This window comes from Grammomys surdaster, unplaced genomic scaffold, assembly GCF_004785775.1.
Source record: "Grammomys surdaster isolate TR1022 unplaced genomic scaffold, NIH_TR_1.0 125861, whole genome shotgun sequence".
Taxonomy (NCBI): Eukaryota; Metazoa; Chordata; class Mammalia; order Rodentia; family Muridae; genus Grammomys; species Grammomys surdaster.
The window spans coordinates 3041129-3050415 of NW_021620687.1; positions in this window are offsets into that span (position 1 = coordinate 3041129).

The following is a 9287-nucleotide window of genomic DNA, read 5'->3' on the forward strand; positions in this document are numbered from 1 at the left end:
AGATACATAGACACATAGATAGATACATAGATAGATACATAGATAGATACATAGATAGACACATAGGGATGTATGGTATATGTGTGCTTGCTTTTTTGTAGTAATCATTTTTATTTTCTCACTTGGAAATTATTTTTCATGATATAAAGCTTCAGTCTCAGAAATTTTCAGTCAACTATTTGAGTATGTCATGATGAAGGTCTAGCTCAGTGAGAGGTCTTGCCTAGCATTCAGGAGGCCCTGGGTTGGAGCCCCAGTACCCTTCCTCCATTAATTTAAAAAAGAAAAGACATAATTGTAGATAGAAGGCAGGCATGGAGTAGTGGACAGAAAACTTCCCATTTTTATATCACTTCTTAACCTGAAGGAGAAAGTACTAATGATACACATGGCATAATAATAAAAGTCAAATTCTCTTGTCCTTAGTTTGTGCTGGAAGGTGACATCAGTGTAAGGTGTCAGCTATAGCCAGGTATGGGTCCACAGATTGTCACCATTCCATGAAAAGATTAGTGTAAAACCAGGTAGATTTTGAAATATTTATAGTAATTCAATGCTGCCTCAGTATTTGATATTGTTTTATAAATGTAGAAGGCAGTATTGTTTAACTTTTAACCAAAAAGTAAAGAAAATGCCCATCAAAGGTAACCCGAGAAACACTAGTATAAACTAAAGTCAATAGATATTTATAAAAACTTCGAGTTTTATCCTTTATTTTCCTACTAAATTATCTTTGTAGGACAGTTTGTGGAGTCCATGGGTTATCTCTGCCAGACAGTCCTGGATTTTCATTGCATATTCTTTTTGGTGGTTGACTTTCAAGAATCTCTAAATACATTATCTGTCTCGTGATGATGCTCCTAAAACAAGGCCAGTCGAGCTGGTTGTGCGTCAGGGAAATGAAAGCTATCAGTTTGGGGCTGGTGAGATGGCTCAGTGGTTAAGAGCACTGACTGCTCTTCCAGAGGTCATGAGTTCAAATCCCAGCAACCACATGGTGGCTAACAACCATCTGTAATGATATCTGATGCCCTCTTGTGGGGTGTCTGAAGACAGCTACAGTGTACTTACATATAATAAATAAATAAAAATTTAAAAAAGAAAGCTATCAGTTTAATCATAGTGACCCCTGTGCCCCATCACACACACCTAATGTAGCTACCCTGCATTATTTCCATCCCCGAAACTTGATCTGCAGGGACTCACCACTGGAATTTTTCAGTACTCCGTTTCCCATTGTTTTGAGAATTTACTGCCTTTATGTAATCGCTTTAAGCAACAACAAATCAGGAAACCATTACAAAATTCAGATGAAGCAGCCGTTCTCACTGTCTGGGCTAAATTGTTATTTGAAGACATGTAATTGAAATTCTGCTCCTAAAATACATCTTCCGATGAGCTGGAATCAGAAGCATATCTTTTGTCTCTCATTACTTTAAAATCTTTTCTTATGGGGAGTAAACAAATTCAATTTATTTTTACTGAGTACATAATCACATAGCATTCAGTATGCAGAGCTGAAGGTGTAACTTAGTGGTACAATGCTTGTCTAGGATTCATGAAGTCCTAGGTTCAATCCTTAATATGGCATGCATAAATAAATAGACAGGCAAATAGATAAACAAATCATAATAACTATGAAGCATTTAAAGTTTCTCTACAATATATCCCTCTTTTATTAAAATAGTATGATTAACTTCCATGGCAATGAATCCCATATACAGAGCTAAACTAATATCTAGCATAAGAAATCTTGGCCAACTCTTCTCATGCCTCACTAGACAACAACAGGGGACCGAAGCCATTACAAAGTCCCCTTTAATTACTGGAGGTCAGGCCTCTATCCCCGCCTTCGCAAAATTAGAATCGCCACAGCCCTTCTATACTTAGAGAAGGGAGGAGATGTCAGGGGCCCTGCTTATACACTGAAGGCCTAAAATCAGCAATAGGCCTGTCATACATGTATACTAACACCAAGTCTTAGGTCTCTGTGGAAAAACATTGAAACAGATGGCTATAAGCTATTGTAAACGGGCAGCTTTTGTGGAATTTACCAGCCTGAGTAGTCATAGACCTTGTACATAGGTAGCCTGGGCAGATAATACCAACTTAGATAAGGACAAGTGAATCATAGGCAGAGTCATAGTGACTTGTCCCCTGAACCTTCACCCAGCCGATACTCTGTTGTGAAAGATATCTGTACTCCTCCTGAACACCCACTCTCCAGTGTCATCCCCTTCCCCACATCCTGCCTTTTTGTGTTTATAACCCCTGTGTGAATAAGTAAAAATTATGATTTGATTTAAATATATATATATACACATATATATACATATATATATATATATATCTTGTCCAACTCTTTATATAAACACATTGTTTCAAATAAGGCTGTTAGAAATATTGTTTTGTGTGTATGTGATTGGAACTACTCAACAATGTTCTCAAAAAGTGTTATATATACAATTTGAAAACTACAAATATAGGAGACAAAATCCTAAAAACCATGTAAATATCTAGGTGTGTGTCCACATACCCTGAGTACAGGGAATTTATAAAAATCCCGTGGCATACTTTGATACACTGAGTTATCCTCTAGAAATGAGGAAGTTGACGTAAAGGAGTATGAATTTGGCTTCACCCTGATTAAGTAAGCACCAAAAAGCATCACCCAGGCAAGCACTGATAAGGCACACTGATGACCTGGAGAGGGGAGATTATTAGCAGACCCTTCGGGGAAACAAGGCCATTTAGAAACAAATAGGGGCAATCCTGACGAGAAGACTAGAAGGACAGAAAAAAAGATAGGCTAGGCTGCCATCCAGACTTCCTGAGACTGTACTGCTGGATCCAACGCTCAGATAGAGAAGTTGCACTTGGTGGGAGGGACAGCCTTGTAAGGCAGAAAGGGGAGCCAGAAGAGGAGAGGCAGGATAGGTCTGGAAATCTGATACTATAGAGAACAGAAGGACTTCCCATTGGAAGGCTTCTGATTTTTGCTGATAAGGCTGAGATCACCTACTGAGTATGTGGAAAGGGAATAGAAATTTGCTTTTTGAAATGTTTAATAAAAACTAACTAGTGTGGCAGCAGTAATGCCGGCTCCTATGCTAGCTTTTGGCTAGTACTCACTGTCATGAAGTAGGTGAACCGGCTTTTGTGATCTTGGGAACACCGGTGCTGATTTGTATCTGCTATAATTTACATATTGGTCTTTTCCACCAAAGAATGTCAGAAACTTCATCTGGGATAGGAATTGAGGTCTCACTTTGCATTTTCACAGCAGTATCTATTTTCTAAATTTTATTTTTATGCACCAGTGTGTATATGAATTTATATTATGTATATGCATTGTGTGTGATATGTTAATAAATCGTGTGTGTGTGTGTGTGCACACGCACATGCCATGAAACACTGTCGTAAGACAACTGTCAGGTTCTCCTCTGAGTTCTAGAACTGAATGCAGGCTGTCAAGGTTACACAGCAAGCACTTCTAATTTTTGTTTATTTTGCTCTCTCTTTCTCTTTCTCTCCCTCCCACCCTCCCTCCCTCCCCCCCTCTCCCTCCCTTCCTCCCCCCCCCCCTGTGTGTGTGTGTGTGTGTGTGTGTGTGTGTGTGTGTGTGTGTGTGCGCGCGCGCGCGCGTGAGCTCGCATGCCATGAGACATTGTCATAAGACAACTGTCAGATTCTCCTATCTCTGAGTTTAGAATTGAATGCAGGCTGTCAAGGTTACATGGTAAGCACTTCTGATTAGCCATCTTGCCTGCCTTTATAATTTCTATTTTTATTTTGCACGCACTCTCTCTCTCTCCCCCACTGTGTGTGTGTGGGGAGGAGCAGTGTGTCTGTGTATGTGAATGCAGGTGCCAGAGGTGATTGTGAGCTACCCAGTGTGTGCGTTTGGGTTCTCTACCAGAGCAGAATGTGTTGAGAGGGTCTTTTAACTGCAACCTCAAAGTCAGTGAATCTTAAGGTTATTACAGTCACTAGAGTTAGATGTCCCTGTAAATGACAACAAACCCCAAATACAGTGACTTAAGCAGGACTAATGATTGGGGAAGATGTGTTGACTGGAACAGGATCTCATTACATTCCTAGGCTGGTCTTGAACTTTCAATCCTTCTGCCTCAGCTTTCTGGATGTCGGCATCACAGAAGTGTCCCATGTCCAACTTCTTGCTTGTTTTGTTTTGTTTTGTTTTGTTTTGTTTTAAGAGTCTTAAGTATGTGATCAGTACCGGTAGGGGTTTCCCAGGCTCTTTGGTTCTTTCATAACACCAGCTTTCGGTTTCACTCTCCAAGGCGATCCACATTTTGAGTAAGAAGGTGGAAGAACGCCAAGGAAGAGGGACCACAAACATTCTCCAGCTTTTAGGAGCTTACAGAAGGTCCTCAAGCTTCCATAGGACGGTTCGCTTACATTCAGAAGCCAAAGCTGAGTCCACGGCAAGGCTAACTCACAAGAGCCTGAGAAGTGTTTACTCAGGGCGGTTCTATGTTCAGCTCAAACTTGTGTCACAGAGGAGGGAGAGAAACAGATATTAGAGATGGCTAGCCGTCCACCACAGCCGCAAAGTGGGTTTCTTTTGCTGAGCAGCAGCAGACTATGAACAGCTCATGCCAGCACTCAGCTCCGATATCCTAGAGAACACGTATAAACAGAAGCCTGATGGGCTGTCTCTGGCACCTGTTTGCCACCTGCTAGCCCTTGTGCTCCTGATGAAATATTTTTTGTGTCTTACAGAGTCTATTTCTTTGTTTCTGTGTTTGGGTTTGATAAAAATCCTTTCTCCACAAGTAGTTTTTTAACTTGAAATACTAGCAATCTGCTCAAGCTCCAGACAAAGGGAAACCTAATTTGTACCTATTTTTCCATGTATGTCAAGAGACTCAGAAATGGATTTTCAGGACTCAAGAAGCCAAATATCAAGTGTAAGAGAGAAAAAGCAGTATTTTCCTTACCAATCTTAAGCCTGAAGGGTAAAGCTTCCAAGACTAAAACATATACATGTATTTAATATCAGTTTTGTGTTACACAAGAGGTCAGCAGAAATTTGGAGATCTTTGAGATTTTTGAGGACTGCCGTGAAGAAGATTGACTGGAAAATCACAGAGGTATAATATACTCATAGACTCAGGGCCAGCAATGTAGCAAAACCTGTTTGTTCAAAATTTTCCCCTGCGTCTTCATACATTCTCTTTAGACACAAGAAAGATATCTTTGAGATGAGCAACTCAACATCTTTTAATTTGAAAAAGAATTTTTTGTTGTTGTTGTTTTGTTTTGTTTTGAGACAGGGTTTCTCTGTGTAGCCCTGGCTGCCCTGGAACTCACTCTGTAGACCAGGCTAGCCTCGAACTCGCGAACTCAGAAATCCGCCTGCCTCTGCCTCCCAAGTGCTGGGATTAAAGGCATGCGCCACCACCGCCTGGCGAAAAAGAATTTTTAATTATTCATTTTATGTGTATTTGTATTTTGCCTGCCTGTCTGTATACTACACGAGTACATCATGCCCATGGAGGCCTATAGAGGGCGCTGGCTCCCCCAGAACTGAGTTACATACACTTGTGAGCCGCCATATGGGTGCTAGGAATTGAGCCTAGTCTTCTGGAAAAACAGTCTTAACCACGGAGCCATCTCTCAAGTTCACCTCTAAAAGACTGACTTCAGAGGACGATTAAAGAACTCTCCCAAGGTCTGCTCTAAGGGAGAAAGGCAAGCAGCAGCCGGAAGACCTTAACTGTTTTCTCAAATGCCAGAGGACCGGCTGTTGAAGTAGCATCCCCAGCCTCTGCCACTGTGACTGCATTATCTTTGAAGGCCTTAGTGTGGAACCCGCTCTGTTAGCTAAGGCAGAATACTGTATGATCAACTCAATTCCCAAAATAAACATAATCAACAACCGTCTGGAGACATGGTCAGCTACTAACAGCATATACAGCTCTTGCAAAGGACCAGAGCGGGGTACCCAGCGCCCACATCAGGCAGCTTAAAACTGGCTATTCTCCTAAGTCTAAGAGGATCCGATGCCTCTGGCCTCTGTGGTCACGTGTGCATGATAAAACATAAAGTAGATCTTACTTTTTTAAAGTGAACTCATCTGATTTTAACCATGCTTGAGTTAAGCTATCACACTCTTTTTATTTTGTAATTTGTATTTATTTTCCGAGAATTTCGTACTGCGTGTTTTATCCTGTTCTTTTCCATTCCCCATCTCCTCCCAGATCTCCTCTCAACTGCATGGTCTTTCTTTCACTGAAAAACAAAAGGAAAGGAAAACTTAAAAAATCCGGAGTCTGGTTTGTGTTGGCTGCTCCTGAGCCTGGGGCCTGCCCAGGAGGGTGGCTGATAGTCCCATTATCACTCTGTTGAAGAAATTTGATTCCCCCCCCCTGCAGTTATCAATTTTCAAAGAGTTTCTTGACTGGAGGCGGGACTGCTAGGCCACTTCCCCATTTCATTGGTGCTATTTGGCCTGGCCTTAACCTCTGCGGCTCTGGTGCATGCTGTCACACTCTGTGCCTTTCTTAGTGCATTAGTGTTAGCATTCTGTCTAAACTCTACCTCCACAGTTATCTGGCAACACCCAGGTATGCTCCTCCCCACAGTTACCTGGCAACAGCCAGGTAGGCCTGCCCACTATAAAAGGGGCTGCTTGCCCTCTCCTCCCTCTTACTCCCTTACTCTCTTGCCCTCTTGCCTCTAGCTTCTCTTTGTCCCTCGCCCCTCCTCCTTCCCTTCCCCCTCTCTCCACGTGGTCATGGCCAGCCTCTACTTCTCTACTCTCTCTCTCTCTCTCTCTCTCTCTCTCTCTCTCTCCCCCCCCCCCCCCGCCAACCTCCTGGTTCCCCTCCCCGTGCCCTGAATAAACTTTATTCTATGCTATACCATCTGTGGCTGGTCCTTCAGGGGGAAGAGATGCCTCAGCATGGGCCCGCTGAGACGTCCCCTTCCCCCATACCTCTCCACACACCCACAGAACATACTCTTTATCTCTTTATCTTTTAATAAACACAACAATTAGGCCTGTTGTGTTTGAAAAATGCTATTTTCTTAAAGTCATCTGCCACTTCTGGCTCTTCTACTCTTTCTGCCTCCTTTTCCCTGAGCCTTGAGGGGAGGAGTGTGATGAAGAAGACGTCCATTCAGGAATGAGGATTCGAAGTCTCTCTTTCACCTTGTTCATTGTCCAGCTGTGGGTCTCTCAGCCATCATAGTCTTGATAAAACTCTGTACTTGACCTTATTGTGCAAAATAATGGGGTTAAATAATATTTGTTATGGTTATTAATTTTATCAGTTATTAAATTTTTTCATTTTTTTTAAAAATTATTTTCTAATACCAGTAAGTATTTTGCTTGCATTGTGGCGTGTGTGTGTGTGTGTGTGTGTGTGTGTGTGCACCATGTGCATTTCTGGTGCTGAGTCCCACACAACCTCAGTTACAGATGATTGTAAACTACCTTGAGCCATTGCTGCAGCTCCAGAAACAATGTTCGTGTAAAATAAAAATGTTAAAACAGAAATTTCAAAGTTTTTTTTTGTGTATTTCCTTATTTATTGGAAGTTTCACATGCCATGGTATGCTCGTGGAGGTCAAAGATCAACTTGAGGAAAGTAGGTCCTTTCCTTCCACCAGGTGCATTCTGGGAAGAGGCAAGCTTAGCAGCAAGCATCTTTTCATTTAAACCAGTTTGCAGGCTCAAAGTTTTTATATAAAAATGAAACCAGTATTTTTTTTTTTTCAGTAAAGGATGGATTAGGCTCGCAGGACACTCAAAGCAGAGCACTGTGGTGTAAGGTATTTTCAGAGGACAAAATTGAAGAAGGAGAGAGTTAAAATATTTTATTAGTGTCATATTTTAAAGGCTGAACCATTTTTTGGTGGCTTTTCATTTTCTTACTCCCTTCCAGTGTTCCGGCTCTGACTGTAGTAGAAGCCCTAGGATGATTTCTTGGCACCTTTTGGATGCAGACTTCGAAGCAGACTTTTCTCTGGCTCTTCCTATCCCTTCAGCCTTACAAGGCAGAGTACAACTTCACAGCCATTTGAGGCTTTCTTGAAAGTGCTTCCAAAGTGACCTAGAGATTTTTTATTTAAATTGTTGTGTCTTATATGAAGAACAGAGAATGTGTCTCTCTGTTGAAGCTGATAGAACACCAAAGCCTTAAATATGTCCCTAACATAGTGCTGGGCTTCACAAATGCTATACAAGTTCTATCTACTGAGCTGCACTCCCAGCCTGATGTTGCCATTCCAAAAAGCGGATTAAACTTGAACGATATAGGCTGCTGAGATGGCTCAGTGGGTGAGGACATTTGGTGTCAGGCCTGACAACCTGCGTTCCATCCCAAGATATCACACGGTGGAAGGAGAGGGTCCATTCCTACAAATCCACACACACACACACACACACACACATACACACACCGTGGCATGTGTGTACACATAGTTAGGCACCATCATCTTTATTTTTATTTAATTTAAAATGTGAATATAAAATATTCTTATACCAAAAACCAATCCTGACATAAAGTGAGAAGTACCTTTCCCCTAATATTATTACTATGAGTTGGACTAAGTCTTTCCAAACTGCCTTCTCAAAAATATGTACTAATTTGAATTTCAGTAATCTTAAACATGGGTACAAACAAATGTGGCTAATAGCTTGTCAGAAACATGCCAAGAGACTTTGAATATTTATTGGTTATTATCTTAATTAGGTTTGAAGCCTTCCTTTGAGTTCAGGATCTTAGTATTCCAGTTTTATAAGCCTGGAAACAAGAAATAAACTCAAAGGTGATCAGTAGTAACTCCGTGGTGTGCTAAGAACTGAATTTGAACTAAGTGCTCTGTGGTATAGCAATGTAACTACTGACACATAGTTTAACCCAGTTTATCCAAATGTTCATGTATTTGCTGAAGTGGGCACTGAGGATAGTTAGTTTTTCCCAGAGTGAAGCCTACAGAAAAATGTTAGGAAAGATTGGAATATGGTTAAATGGGTGAGTGTAAACATCAGCTACAATTCTGGAAACCTAATTGGTTCTCTGACTTAGACCAGAAGTTATATTTATGATCAGTGTGGTATCCTTTCTCAAGTGGAACTTCTTAGCCAACAGTTATGGAGACTAATTTAAAAGAAGAAGGAGGAGGAGGAGGAGGAGGAGAGGAAGAGGAGGAAGAGGAAGAGGAAGAGGAAGAGGAAGAGGAAGAAGAAGAAGAAGAAGAAGAAGAAGAAGAAGAAGAAGAAGAAGAAGAAGAAGAAGAAGAAGAAGAAGAAG